The 16,050-nt window shown below is 41.4% G+C and overlaps 1 protein-coding gene across 1 annotated transcript in view; it reads right to left on the bottom strand.

Moving 5' to 3' along the window:
- Positions 1–16,050, bottom strand: part of SCFD2 (sec1 family domain containing 2) — a 282,293-nt gene that overhangs the window by 196,953 nt on the left and 69,290 nt on the right. The window lies entirely within an intron of this gene.

Here is a 16,050-nt window from a genome sequence, read left to right as displayed (position 1 = left end):
GGCTGTGTGTAGACTGAAAGGATCCAAGAGGCCCCTTTGCCACCCTAAAACTGACAGCTCTATTTCCTCCAAGTAGACCCAAGAGGCCTGGCTCATTCATGTCACTAAGCTTATCAGATTCCTGCTTATGGAGGGAGACCTTCCACCTTTTGCTGCCACTGCCCACTGCTGGAGGAAACTGGCTGGCAAAATGGGGGGGAAGGCATTACTATCCTTGACACGATGACACAGCTTCCAGGGTGAACTGGACATGATGTCATCACATGGGGCACTTGCCCAAAACTCTATGACTTCCATAGAGTTTTGGGGCAAATGTTAAAGCATCACCCCCGGCACAATCATGTCTCTTTCAGGTTGCATCAGAAGTTGCGTCTTAGCATCAAGGATGATGATCATGCAGCTCCCGCTGTACATTCCCATTTACCCCGTCTCCCATGAGTTGCCAGGCCATGAAACATTACCCCATGTCTGTGCCCCATCCATGCCATTGTTTGATGCTGACCTGTTGTTCTGAACCAGTGTTTCATGCTGTACCATGATGCCATATTGCCAATGCCATAACTGCTTTGCTTTCACAGGCTTACTGAAGTTGCAGATATCTTATCTAACAGCTTTGAAGCTTTCAGTACTTCTGACCTTGTACGCTACCCGTTCCCATGAATTACTGTGTTTCAACTTTAATCTGCTTTCTCAGTGTCTAGATGTGATAGTTAAAATATGTGAGAAGTTCCCAAGATGGGTTTGCGCCAAAAGTTATGTTTTACTGATGGGAAGGGGAAAAGGAGTAATCGTGTTCTTTAAGAGGAATGATTTTCACACATGTTGCCATTCCTGTCAACCTGCTTTTACTGCTTAGTTGCTTACCTTGCTTCTGAGTAATCCTATGGACATATCTGTGGAAATAATCTGATTCCTGAATAAAACCTTTTAACCAAGAGCCTGGATTCTTGCTGTAATGGTACAGGAGTCTATCTGCCATAGCCTGTCATCTATAGCCTGACACAAGGGTAGGTGTCTGCCTCGCTCCTTTTGGGACGCTTCCATAGCAGTCGGGCAACATCAGATAAAGCCTGGCCTGGGATGTAACAGACTGTATCCCTCAGAGCAAGGAGGCTGCCAAGAGACCCTGTTATAAGGAAAGCAGCTGCCTCACAGGTTGATACTGGGACAATAGTTTGTTTGTTTGTTTTTTTAAGTCTTAAATTTAAGCCATGTGAGCGCATGCCTGTTTTAAGAAGTGGTACCACCTCATCACAGCAGGGAAGAACAGCAAATCTCCACTATCTTCTCCCTCTGTGAAGCAGCAGCATTAGAAAGAAACTTACTGAAACACAAATCTGATTTTTCCCAACATATTGGGTTTACTTTGAAGAAAAAAGTCATTCTGTTATTATTGTTATTTTTTTTTAAGTTAGTTGTTTTCAGGTAAACAACACTGGTATGGAGAAGAAAAAACAAAGAGACTTGATTAATGACATTAGTTATCATTTTAATATCTATAGTATCAAGAAATCTTTACTAAATCAGAGAAATAGCAGAATAATATTAAATGGGTTTTAATATATGGAATGTATATAGGATTTGTTGAGATTTGTTTAAAATTGGCTTTGTTTTCCTTGTGAAATAAAACAGGATAGTGTTTCTAAAAAACGAAGAAAGAAACCTGAGTTTTCCCCTAATTTTTCTGTCTTATTGGCTTGTATCAGACAAAGCCTATGTGGAAGACACACAGATTGTTCCACTGATCATCTCCACTTACGCAGTCCCTTCCACTCCCTGGAAAGAGCATTCCTAAGGTTGTGGGACCCAACGGAGGAATAATTGCATAGTCAGGCCACTGCAGAGATGGGGTCAAAGGGGGTGAAATTGTTCCACAACAGGGAGGAATTCACCCTCACTGCTGGCCCCACACCCATGAAAGGTTTGGGGGCACCCAATTCTGCAATACCATGCTTCGATGGGAGACCACTGGGAGCCTCACATAAGCAGTTTTGGGCTTTCCAAAGAAGAATGGGGCATTACTATGATAAAGAATAAAATTTATTGTAAATTTTTAAGCTCAGGTTCTTTTATAGAAGGTTTTTGCAAATGTGTTTTTAGATTTAAAAAAAAATCTTTTTATTGTCTTGTGATTTTCTTTTTACATATGACAGTGAGCCAGCTCATAAAACTTGATAGATTGAGAGTGCAAGATATAAATGCTGAAAAATGAATTAATTCAAGATCAGTACACACAGAAGTGAGGCTGGTTTCTTCACTTTTATGGGATCAGTGTCCCCGTATTACCCTCTCAGTAGCTATGATAGTCAGGGACTATAGGATATAAGTTCTGATTCTATTTTATATATGGGAATACAGGCTTGTTTAATTTAATTTAATGCCAATAAAGGTATTGACTGACTGACTATATTTTCTCAGTGGATGGTATCCTGCCTGACAGCCTCAGCTAGGTCATAGAAAAATAAGGAATGCTCATGATGTATTTTAGAGATAGATTTTGTGGTTTCCCAGATCAGATTAATTCCAGTAATTTTAATAATTTAATTTCAGTTTGGAATGTTACAAACAGCGACAGCTCTTCATGGGACTCATAAAATGGCTTTACTTTCCATAGATAAACATAAACATCTATGGCCTGGATTCTGGCTAGATTTCTATGGAACGCATGCGGGGGGGGGGGGGATTTTCACCGGTTCCCACTCCCAAGAGAGGCCTCTGGCTTCATTCCAAGATATTCCTGGAGGTCCCCCATCCTTCAGCAACAGCATTTTGGGGAACATTTGGGCTGCGTATATGGAAATCTAGGCAGGATCCAACCCTATGCATTCTAAAACTAATTGATTACATGTTTTGGAACATTTTTAATGGAATAAGCCAGTTTGGTGTAGTGGTTACGAGCGCAGGACTCTAATCTGGAGAAATGGGTTTGATTCCCCACTCCTCCACTTGAAACCAGCTGGGTGACCTTGAGCTAATCACAGTTCTCTGGAGCTCTCTCAGCCCCACCCACCTCACAGGATGTTTTGTTGTGGGGATAATAATAACATACTTTGTAAACTGCTCTGAGTGGGCATTAAGTTGTCCTGTATATAAATCGAATGTTGTTATTGTTGTTATTAAAATAACGTGTTTTGTTAACAAGTACATGATTGCATAGAGTTTTGCTTTTTTGTATCTGCATTTTAGAAGTGGTGCTACCTGTCCAGAGCTTGAGATAAAGAACAAACTATAATTTAATTTAATACAATTTATACTCCTACCTTTTTTTTTAAAAAATGCCATGTCTAAATGGGGGTATTGTGTATAAGTAAGCCAGCTGGGCTGTAACATATATGAAATAAGGAATGTCAAACCCCTTCGGGTGGTAGGAGAATACCATAGGGAGTTAAGAAATTTGCTTCTAACAAATCCTACTAGCAGTTTGTCATTAACTAGTCCATCTATAATGATTTAGATGCTCTCTGCGCTGTTACAAATCAATCAATTATGCTGATTGAAGAGCCATTAAAGCACAAGTTTTTAAAATGTAACTACCCGTGACCCAAATTTCCTGCTGATTACGTTGTCCTCAGGATAGCCTTGTTGGCCTACCATCGAGGGGGCAAATAAAAATAACAACAAGAACATCAATTCTGAGCTTTCCAAAGCCTCCATTTTAAAAAAAACAACCACACTATTCATGGTGGCTCCAACTTTTGCTACCCCGTCTTTGCTTACATTACTTGGTCATTTTAAAATAATGCTAAAAGCAAAATGCACGAGGCATTTTCCATTCGCCTTCTCTCTACCACCTCATCTACTTTTTTTGTCCTAAGAGCCCAGGAATAATCTACCACCGCAGAAGGAAAAGCAAGGATGCCAATTTGCTGACTTCTGCAGGCAGCCTTTGTTGAAAGGGTGGAGTTGGAGGACTTAAAAATACATATTTTCCAAAGCAAATGTGTTATTTTTCAAAAGTTATGATTAATTCTACACTCAAAAATGTGTAGGACTAAAAGAAAAATAGTCATCGTCATTAAAAATACTTTATATACGTAGAATCTTATAACAGACAAATGTAGACCTCATGGAGGGCATTCCTTTGTTCAAATCTGTTGTGAATGTGTGAACACGAAACCTGTGTATTATTTCTCTTATCCTTGAGTAGTGGCCAGCAGTCTCTATGTTATGATTTTTTAATTATTTTTAGTTATTTATTTTATTATTAAAAATTCAATAAAATTATTATAATTATGTAAAGATTTATGCCCCATTTGCCATAACTTACACAAAATTTTAATATTTCGTCATCAGTGCTCTAATAAAAATCTCTCAGAACTGTATGACTATTACTTAATAAGAACCTAATTCATCCCTTTCAACAGCTAAAAAATGTTTTATATTTAATAGAACTAACCAGTAGGCCATGTTTACCTTTCATAACATAAAAATCAAATCAAATGCTGTTCCGGTTCTCTCCTGTGAGCACTGTTTTGGCGAAACTTAATCTAGTTTCTAAATTATTCTTTTGTAGCATATTTTCAGCTTACATCACCAGTGTCCATATATTGGATGAATAGCTTTTATCTTGAAATACCGTTGGTAAAGTCAGGGATGCCAACAATTATAATGTAAACTTGATAACACCTATGGAGCCAATTTATCCAGCTCTAGTGCTGGATAACACCAAATATTAACTGCAGTGTGACAAAATCTTTAAAATGATTTAAATTTTAAACATTGCATAAATTAGTTTTGCCAATCTCTAGGTAGAACCTGGAGATCTCCTGGAATTACAATGTATCTTCAGACTACATAGGTGAGCTCCTCTCGAGAAAATGGGTGCTTTGGAGGGTGGAGTCTATGGCATGAGGCCCCTCCCCTCCCCAAACACTGCCCTTCCCAAGCTCCACCCCCAAATCTCCAGGAATTTCCCAACCTGAAGCTGGAAACTGTGTATCTTGTTTAATACTATATTCTGGTTCTAGATCTTTATGTAATACCCTAGATGTACCATCCAGAGCAGATGTGTCCCACAACTAGGAAATTCTTCTTGTTACTTGGAACCAACATTATTATAGAGCCGGAATATCCATGAAGTAGTTGGCATATGTTCTGACCCCGACAGCCCAGGCAATCCCAATCTTGATACATCTCAGAAGCTCAGCAGGGTCAGCCTTGGTTAGTAACCGGATGGGAAATCTCCAAAGAGGACTACGTGTCAAGTGCTCAGCGTCACCTGCCATACCCAGCAACACCCTCTTGTTCCTGGATGCTATGATTATGGTTAAATACTGAGGCTATTCCTTGACCGGACTGCAACTGTTTTTTGACCGGACTGCCTTGCCTTTCAGACCTGTGATGTTAAAGGAAGGTGTTTGTTCTGGCTGTTATCTGTATGCTCCTCTGATGTGCACCCAGTAATAATAACATTCGATTTATATACCGCCCTTCAGGATGACTTAACACCCACTCAGAGTGGTTTACAAAGTATGTTATTATTATCCCCACAACAACAATCACCCTGTGAGGTGGGTGGGGCTGAGAGAGCTAAGAGCTGTGACTTACCCAAGGTCACCAAGCTGGCTTCAAGTGGAGGAGTGAGGAATCAAACCCAGTTCTCCAGATTACAGTCCTGTGCTCTTAACCACTACACCAAACTGGCTCTCAGTAGTTCCCAGACACCACGACCTTGAAAATCCCATACATCCGTTCTGCTGTTTCCCTGCTTAGATGTTTTCCCGCCAAGGCTAGCTGACCGTTAGACACTGGGTAAGGGGGGAAGGATCTTAGAATTTGCCCATGCTGTGAAAACCTATATATGCTTGATGCTTGCATGTGGATGTTATTCCTGGCAAAGATGGAGTAAGTTCCTGATACTGGCAGCTTTTCAATAAAGTTCTTTACTGCTTGCAGTGAAGTCTTTTGAAACTTGTCTGGCAGATCCTTACACTAGTGTAGAGAGGCAGGCAATGGCAAACCACCTCTGTGAGTCTCTTGCCTTGAAAACCCCAACTGGCGGTGGGGGGGGGGGGGTCACCATAAGTCAGCTATGACTTGATGGTACTTTCCAGCACCATCAATAGTTATATTTTAATTCTAGCTCCTGGCCTACTTTCTGGAGAATGAAGTATCCCTCAAAAAGTTGGTCATCCCTAATCTGAAACAAACAAAATAATTTGTCTACTTTTTTATTTCAAAAGGCTCCCCCGACAAACACACTGTCTTTCTCCTTCCCTTTTATATTTCTACCTCTAAGAAAATTGTTTATATATTCTGCATATAACTATCACCTTGCTGGATTAGACCAATGGTCTATCTAATTCAGCAAACAGTTCCACATGTAGGCCAACATGAGAGATCTCTGTCTTTTGGTGCTACACCTCTGAAGATGCCAGCCACAGCTGCTGGCGAAACGTCAGGAACTACAATGCCAAGACCACGGCAATACAGCCCGGAAAACCCACAACAGCCATAGTTCTCCGGCCGTGAAAGCCTTCGACAATACATGTGGAAAAATCTGTTCATGTGTCACAGTGATAAGCTAAGAAAATGACATTATTACAGGAAAATTACCACTTTGGACAGAAAGCTTTACTCCCAACTTTCCAAATTTAACCCACGCTTCCAGGCTCCACTAATATATCCACAAGCACCTGCTCTTTTGCTCGTCTCCCATGAATTAAGTCCAGCCACTGCTAGCATGTACCTTCCTGGCCATGAGCCCAGCAGTTGCCTGACTCTTAGAATCACAACCAAGCAGCCAAGTATCCAAAACCACCTTCATTAAGCTAAATTGAGAATGGAATGGTTCTGGATTAATGGCAAAATTGCTTATCATTGAATTCATAGTATTTGCTTTAAGACGAATTTTTAAAGGATAAACTTTGACTGTTGAGGGCACCTGAGCCTGCATCAGCATCTGTGGTACAGACAAGCCTCAGGAATTTTCTGCCCCTATGATTATATGACTCTATAAACAGAATTTTGTTTGAAAGTTGCAGGCAGTCTCTGCAGAGTAGGTGTGCAAGTCAGCAAGTTCAGGCTGATATGGAGGACTGTAAGAAAATGGCTGATCCTCTGCTTTGAAGTCCTGGGGGGGGGGCGACAAATGTGTGTGTGATGCGCCATCAAGTCGCCTCCGACCTTTGGCAACCCTATGAATGAGAGATCTCCAAAATGTCCTGTCATTAACAGACTTGCTCAGATCCTGCAAACTGGAGGACTTCGCTTCTTTTATTGAGTCAAGCCATTCTGTTTTAGGTCTTCCTCTTTTCCTGCTGCCTTCCACTTTTCCTAGCATTATTGACTTTCCCAGAGAATCTTGTCTTCTCATGATGTGACCAAAGTACGATTACCTTAGTTTTGTCATTTTAGCTTCTAGGGAGGAATCAGGCTGATCTAGAACCCACTTATTTGTCTTTTTGGCTGTCCATGGTATCCGCAAAACTGTCCTCCAGCACCACATTTCAAAAGAATCTATTTTCTTCCTGCCAGCTTTGGGAATACACCATAGTTTGGATTATCTTGATCTTGGTTCACAAGTACTAGTAAGAAAATCCTTTCACTCTTGCTGAGCAGCAAGTTAAGAATGGAAGCCACAAATGATAATACTCCCATCTCTAAGAAGAGAGTCAAGGGGTGTTCACCAGGGAATCAACAAAAATTCCCCGTTCCCCCCCCCCCCCCATGTCTATTTGTAGAAATTTTCTGCAGGATCCAGTCCAGCATTGGAAGATGTAAAATCATTCACACGGCTAAATCCCTTATACCTAAATCTTTATAGTAATATCAAGGTAGGTAATGCTTGTAAAAAGAAAAGACAGGAAGCTTTGGGAAATAAACAATTATCTTTATATGTGCTTTTTCCAACTAGCACACACCAGATTATCTTATATACTGAACATGCAAAAGGTAGAAAAAAGATCTAATCTTAGCAGTGGGAAAAAATCTAGAAAATGTAGAATTTTATTTCCTATTCCCCATTTTGGAAGACTGACTATTGTTTCTAAATTATGTGCAATTTATTCACAATTATATATTAAACAACATACTTTTCTCTCAAAACAAGTGTCCAAATATCCACATGGAGACAGGCATACTATCATCACATTCACTGGCACTACTGAAACATTTCAATACTTCTAACTCCAATTATTTTGCAGAAAATAGTACTGGAAACCCTTTGCGATCTTTCTCCCCCCACCCACCCCAGTCCTATCCTCCTCAGAATTCCTCCCTTTTCTGAGATGCAATTTCCTGCTTCCATTAAACTTGTTTTCAGATTCTGTTGCTGGTTTTATTATACCATGAATAGAAAGTTTAAACACAAACTAACCTCTGCTAATAACAAATTAAACACTTCTAATTGTCAGATGCCAAATCTTCTCAACATATGTATTCACAATTCACCAAGTTATTCTGTTATGCAACAATATAGTTACATCTGAGGTCAACTAAAGAACAGTTATTTTGACACAGTTTGGTGGAGGTGACGGTCAGAGAACATGAATTGGATACTGAAACCACCATTTTAAAAATAAGCATCACCAAAAGAAGAGAAAATCTGAATGTTAACATTAATCTCTACAAAAGTAAGAGCATTTTAGAGCAGTCCCTTTCCACATCCTGTGTAGAACTCTCAGCCAAGAATTATTAAATGTTAAGTCAAACCTAGAAACCCCAGTCATCATGATAATTTAAAAAAAGGAATAGATGAACCATGAACCCATCCATGAGAAAGCCAGGCGGCAGCAATATTTTCATTATTTAAAAAGGTACTGACCGTGGCCAGCCTATGATTCAAGCGTGCCCCTCATGTTGGGCTGAGCTTTGAAAGGATTAGATCCTTCATAGGCAGCGCCAAGATTTCACAAATACCATGTTAAAGCCAAGCCTGGGCCCTTTCATTGTCTGGGGCCTGAAAAGTATGAATTACTCTTCTGAGGAATTAATTACTGCTAGTAAGTTTTATTACATTTATATTTCACAACATCAAAATCTGTTTTTTAAAATGTTAAGATTTTGCATGTAATTCAAGTTTTGACCTTGTTGTCAGCAACTATATTTTGAAAACAGGAATATAAAATAAAAAACAAAGAAAGCAAATTACGAGCACTCTCAGGCTGCGTGATGATGTCACTTCTGGGAAGTGATGTCATTGTGCAGAGCTGTCCCTGGGAGAACTCCTGCGCTCTGAATCGTGCCCGTTTGGGGCCTAAATTGGCCCGCTGTGAAGAGCAGGAGCTCTCCAGGACCCTCCTGGCAGAACTCCCATGTTCTGCAGCAGGCCGAATTGGGCCCATTTGGCGCCGAAATTGGCCTGGTGCGGAGTGTGGGAGTGCTGCCAGGGTGGTCTGATGGACCCTGAAGTGCTCCTGTGTTTTGCTGCGGGCCGATTTTGACTCCAAATGGGCCCAATTTGGCCCGCTGCAGAGCGTGGGAGTGCTGCCAGGATGGCCCTGGAGAGCTCCTGCCCTTCCCAGTGGGCCCAAATTGACCCACTGCAGAGCGTGGGAGTGTGCTATACTGCCCAGGACCATGCCCCAGGAGGCGTGTTCTCCCACCTTTCCCCCCGCCAACCAGTTAAGTGGGGCCAGGGGGTGGACAGTGGGAGCAGGAGATCCTCTGCCCCCAGCAGGGAATTGGCAACCCTAGTCCCAAAGTACTCTGTAGCTTGAAAAGAGAAGAAGAGCGTTGACCTTGAAGCAAATTTCATGCTTCTTAAGAGAACCCAGAATAGATCTGTCTCTGTGCTCTAATACATTTTTATCTTAACTTTCCTCCAAGGGGATCAGGGGTGCTTACTCTGGTTTTTGCCCAGACCATTTTATCTTCATATCAATCTTATGAATTAGGCTAAGCTGAGACAGAGAATTCCATGGCTAAGTGAAGATCTAAAATCGAGGCCTTCCCACTTCTAGTCTGACCCTCTCACTGCTATACCAGGCTGACTCCAGTGCTCCTGTGGTTTAGCTGTGCACTCTCACAATACCCCAACATTTTAACAACATAGCAACATTTTAGCATAGCCACATTCTAACAACATTGAAGCCTAAAAATTTACACCAGATGTGGGAACTCAAGAGGTTTTTAGATTAGGGTTCACAATGATGGGTTGAAAATCTGGCAATGATGGGCTGGAGCACAGGGGATAAGATGGACCCTTGCAGAACCCCACAGGCCAAAGGTGAAGGGGCTGACCAGCAGCCCCCCAGCACCACCTTCTGATGCCTGTCCTCCAGGCAAGACTCGAATCACTGCAAAATTATGCCTCCCAGTCCCAGCCAGGAAAGGCGGTCCAGAAGGATACCATGATTGATGGTACTGAAAGTCGATGAGAGGTCCAGAAGAATCAACGGTTTCACTCCCTGTCTCCATCGTCCAGTATAGGGCAACTGCCACTCAAGGCTCTTTCATTACCATAATCGGGTCTAAATCAAGATTGGAAAGGATCCAAACAATCCACTTCACCCTGGAAATCTTGAAGTTGTCCATCCATCATCTATTCAGTCCCCCTGCTCAAGATGAGAATATTTCTGACGGACAGACAGTCAGTGAAATCTCCTGGGTTCAGGGTAGGTTTTTTTTAGTAGTGGATGCACTGTAGCCTGTTTGAAGGCTGGGGCAACCACCCCCTCTCTCAAGGAGGTATTAACTACCTCTCAGGCCCAGTCAGCCATCCCCTCCCCCCAGGCAGATTTAAGTATCCAGGTAGAGCAAGCATCAAACAAGCAGGAGCTAGGTCTCAGACTTCCAAGGATCCTGTCCATGTCCTCAGACTAAATAAACTGAAAAATATCCCAAACAGCTGGACAAGTCACGTCCTGGCACCATCTGCCCCAGTGACTGCTGGAGAGACCAAGTTGGACAGAGGCAAGAGATTTTATCTGCAAAGTTTTGAGCAAAATGGTCACAGTGGGCTACTGAGCAGTCCACCTCCTCCCGCAGGCCAGATCCCAACAGGCCTCTGACCACCAGGCAGGAACCGGTCCGGTGGCCTGCACTGTGCAGGTGCAATGGTGGCAGATAAGTTTTTTCTTTGCCGTCATCACCGCCACAGAGTACACTTTAAAATAAGTGTTTTGCCTGTGTCTTATTGGATTCATCCTGAGTCTTCTTCCTCTGTCGCTCTAGCTTCCTTGTCTTTTCATCGCCTGCATCCCCTCAGTAAAACAAGAGGCTACTTGGGCTCTAACACTTGAGGGGTGGCATCTGGGAGCGATGACTGCCAGTGTCATTTCCTCATCCCAGATGTCAACCGGGGCAGCAGCAAAAGCACCAACCATATCAACATGAAAATCCCCTTAAGCTATCAGAACGTTGTTCGGATCCGTCTGGCTCTGAGGGGAGATCATTTTAATCAGGGCTTTTTTTTCTGGGAAAAGAGGTGGTGGAACTCAGTAGGTTTGGAGAAAATGGTCACATGGCTGGTGGCCCCGCCCCCTGATCGCCAGACAGAGGGGAGTTGAGATTGCTGAGTGGCGCGGAGGGCAATCTAAGCTCCCCTCTGTCTGGAGATTGGGGGCAGGGCCACCAGCCATGTGACCATTTTCAAGAGGTTCTGGAACTCCGTTCCCCCGCATTCCCCCTGAAAAAAAGCCCTGATTTTAATAGATCCCGTGACCCATTCCAGTCTAGGCCCATAGATTTAAATGGGCTTAGACTGGAATAACCCTGTTTAGGATTTCACTGGTTAAGATTTTTTTTTAATTCAAAAATGCTTTAAATTTTGGAAAGCATTTGGGGATGAATTTTATCTATACTACTTGCACTAATTGTTTTGCCATTCTACTGCCCTGAATTTTTTTATGTTAATGTTTTTTGCTAGTTTTTATTGTTTTTTTAAAACTGGTTTCATTATTTTCTTATTTATGGATTTTTTTTTTGTAAGCTAACTTGAATGCTAGTTTACTTTGGCTGAATGGAGGGCCGTAGGAGTTGTAAATAAATAATCTATGGCCTGTCTCAATTTTACAATCTTTTGACCTGGCATATTTTGACCTTACCATATTTTGGACAGTTTTCTTACTGCATAATAAGCACATATTCCATACTAAAAGGTATTTCCTTGATCTTATTTATTTTTGTCTTGGTGATTTATTGTCCTTGGTTTCAAACCATAATAATATTATCATCCAGGTTAAAAGGACAGCCAAACAGTGTGGTATAGGGGTTTCAGTTTTGGACTAGAGTCCAGTAGATACAACTCTGCCATGGAAGCTTGCTGGGTGGCCATTGGTCAGTCGCTCTCTCTCATTCCTAACCCATCTCACAGGATTGTTGATCTAAGGATAAAACTGAGGAAAACAATACGATGTTCTAAACACCTTTAATTCCCCAAAGGACAGAAAAGCAGGATATAAATAAAGGAGAACTAAACAAGAGCAATCTTTAACTGGTCTCTGCTGCTACCCATCTGTAAAGTACAGCAAAAACCCCATTTTTGTGATAAGTCGTGATTCGACTGTAGAAGTAGGACCTGAGAGACCCAAGTTCAAGTCTCTACTCAACTATGAAGCTCACTGAGTGACCTTGGGCCAATCACTCTATCCCAATCCAATCTACATCACAGTAATGTTGTGAGGGAAAATGGGCAGGGGGAGAACTGTGTCCAGTACCCTGAACTCCTGGGTGGAATAATAATAATAAGGGTGGAATAATAACAATAACATTCGATTTATATACTGCCCTTCAGGGCAACTTAACGCCCACTCAGAGCGGTTTACAGAGTATGCTATTATTATCCCCACAACAATCACCCTGTGAGGAGGGTGGGGCTGAGAGAGCTCTGAGAGAGCTGTGACTGACCCAAGGTCACCCAGCTGGCTTCAAGTGGAGGAAGGGGGAATCAAACCCGGTTCTCCAGATTAGAGTCCTGCCGCTCTTAACCACTACACCAGACTGGCTCTCATTCTGCAAACAAAAGTTACTGGGGATGAGTGGTGAGGGGCAAGATAAGGAAACAACAAGCTCCTCTTTCATAGGCACCGGTTGTGTTATTCAGTTCAAAGGACAGATTTCCATCTGTGCCACGCTTGATCACCCACAACTCTCTCACAGCTTAAGAAAGTGAAAGGAATGCCTCTAGGAAAAAAATCAAGAGAATTCTGTGTTAGCTTGCTCATCAAAATATTCTATATCATTATCTCCAGTGCAGTGGTTATTTTATTAAAAATTAAAACCAACTTTTGTTTAGTGTTTTTTTTGAATATTCAGAACCATTCATCTTTCAATAATCTTTACAACAATCTCGTAAAGTAAGTAATGTTATCCCTATATTACAGAAGTGAAACTAAAACATAGAGACTTGGCTACATCCACCACGGCTGAGGTGACATTTGAAGCAAAAATTCTGGATTCAAATGATAAAAAGGCTAATTTTTAAACCAAATTATCACGGGTTTTCTTTGATGTCTTATTATGGACAATGCCTGGCTCACCCCACACCACTTTTTGCTAAACAGCTGAAAAAACTCCTAGACACATTTCAGCATGATAGTTTTCTTGTTAAAAACAAAATGAAATTTCTGCAAAATTCATCACATCAGAGAAAAGATGCTCTCTGTTCTGATCCTTTGTTCTGGCTTCTGTTAAGTTCTAAAAAAAATTTATCAACAGCATTAAATAACTGGTAGGTAGTCCCCTTTTACTGTGCAAAAGAAAAAAAAGAAAAGGTGTTTGAGAACATTGACAAAGATTATTGCAAAAAACACCGGCAAATCTTCAAACGAAAGCACACACTGTCCATTTTATTCACAATGAAAAAGTTCTTAAAAGAGATTTTGATCAAGACTTGCCTCCCTACTCGAAGCCCACATTTGCAATGTTTACGTAAGTGGGGGATATAAATCTTTTCCAAAGGAACCCCACTGTTCTCAGACCCGGCTGCTTGTTATAAACTGCCTGTTTCCGTTTTGCCTGCTTAAGCAAGCAAGGCAGGAGTCCTGCCCTGGATATACTGGAACTAATTTAATGTGTTCCAGGTTTGATCCCCACTCTGTCCTCCCAGCTTTTACGAGTAGATTTTACACAGTGGATTACTGCTGACTTTAACAATGATTCATGTGATAAGTGGGGTTTGATTTGTTTGGGCCATCCCAGAAAATGAGCTCTGACAACAAAAAATGTCACCGACTGCTATTGGTGAAAAGGAGACCATTCCGACTCCAAATAAAAAAATGCACACCCAAGAAACTTGGCTTGCACACGAGGAGTTACTCCAAAGCCCTGAAACAGAGCTAAACTTTATTGTCCCAGAAGAAATGAGAGAGATGATTCTGCAGACGGCTATATTTGCCTTGGAAGCAAGCCAAGCCGAACATTCCGCTGAATGGATTTTGTGCAAAAGGGTTTGTGCTCACTGCCCGAAACACAAGACCACCACAGGAGAGCGACAGACCTAACGGGCTCTTCCTGCTCTTTATTGTTCACCCTTGAAAGGGACAACAACAAAAAAGTTAGTTATACTTGCTTCTACGTTAAAATAAGTGTACAGTCATTGATACTTGCATATATAATTGTTGATACTTGTATATATGATTCACTTATTTATGTCAGATTGTTTTATGTGCTCAGCTTGTAATGTCCTTTGGCCACAGACAATAAACTCTACTGTTGCTGCTAAAATAAGTGTATAATATAATAGAAGACATTAAGTACGGTGCAGTTGGAATCAATGCTAGCAATTTTTAACCTTTCAAAATTATGCTTTCTCTCTCTCACTCTGTGTACATGGAATTGGTGTTTTATTATGGCTCTGGGTAAGCCTTCCACTTTCCAAAAAACAGTAGATGGCAGTATTGCCATATTCACTTCACTATATTGTTAGCCCTAGACTGCAAAGATAGAAGATTCCTCCGTATTAAATTTCATTCTTGTCATAATAATTTTCCAAAATGTAATAAAGCTAGTGCTGAACTAAAGCAGACATTTACTTTTATTTGCCCAGCTTCTTTTGCAGAAAACTTGCTGAAGGTTAGCAATAGGGGAAAAAATAACTTTTGATTTTATTACTGTCACCCCCTCCCCCACCAGAAACACAATTCAGTGAGAAAACTTGGAATGATTGATTTCTGGCTCTTTTTTAAAAAGATGGCACCGAATAGTCCATTTTTGACATAAAAAGATATCCGGGGGGGGGGGGGAATAGAGAGATGTTCTCAAGGACAAACGTTTGCAACGAGTGCATAATAGAGCTACTTTATGTCGCTAACTTGGCAGAAGTGCCTAGCAAGGAAACAAACTGGCATTAAGTAAGGAGCACCATCTCAAAATGCTTTTTTCATTCCCTTTAGCGAACCAACGTCTCAAAAAGGGAAAAAACCCTCGTTGCTAGGTCTTGACAGTAGAATTAGTCTACTGAAGAGTCTCTGTAATAGACAAAGGCCATATGCTTCAGCACAAACCGTTATACTTAATCTTCTGAATTTCTGTAGGACTAACTAGCTGATGGGATCTCTTTCCCACTCTCTGATTCCCTGAAGACTATACAAAAGAGAAAGGAGAGTGAATAATGATGAAATTCATAGAGCCACAAAATTAACCCCATTAATACTTAGTGAACATAAACAGGCAAAAGGACACTGGAGGAATTAAAAAAACGGGAGGAGAAAACAATACTTTGTCAATACTTTGAAGGATATTGCATGCTTTCACAAGTTTAACTCAAGCAGCCTTCAATATAGAGAGATGGATCCAATGAAAATTACAGCTTGTTCAAATGTGGTTGTGAGTGATTGGTTACATGATGCAACTCGTTGCTCAAGATGCAAATACACATCTCTGCTTGGCATGAAACATGGAGCCAGCCAATCCCATTGGGTTCAGATGCGCATCACAATGCAGATGGAAGAACGAATCTAGAAGGATTTCTGCATCAGCAACACACCTAACAGGATGCTTAAAACTTTAGTGCTAAGCCAAAGAAAGAGGAAATATTTTCTAACTAACAAGTTTGGATCAACCTAGGGTTGCCAGCTCCAGGTTGGGAAATTCTGGAGCTTTGGGGGTGGAGCCTGGAGAGGGTGGGGTTTGGGAAGGGAAGGGACCTGAGCAGGGTCTAATGCTAAA

Source organism: Eublepharis macularius, chromosome 10 (genome assembly GCF_028583425.1).
Source record: "Eublepharis macularius isolate TG4126 chromosome 10, MPM_Emac_v1.0, whole genome shotgun sequence".
In the NCBI taxonomy this organism is placed as follows: Eukaryota; Metazoa; Chordata; class Lepidosauria; order Squamata; family Eublepharidae; genus Eublepharis; species Eublepharis macularius.
The sequence above is the reverse complement of the archived record's forward strand: the minus strand, read 5'-3'. Positions and strand labels throughout refer to the sequence as shown.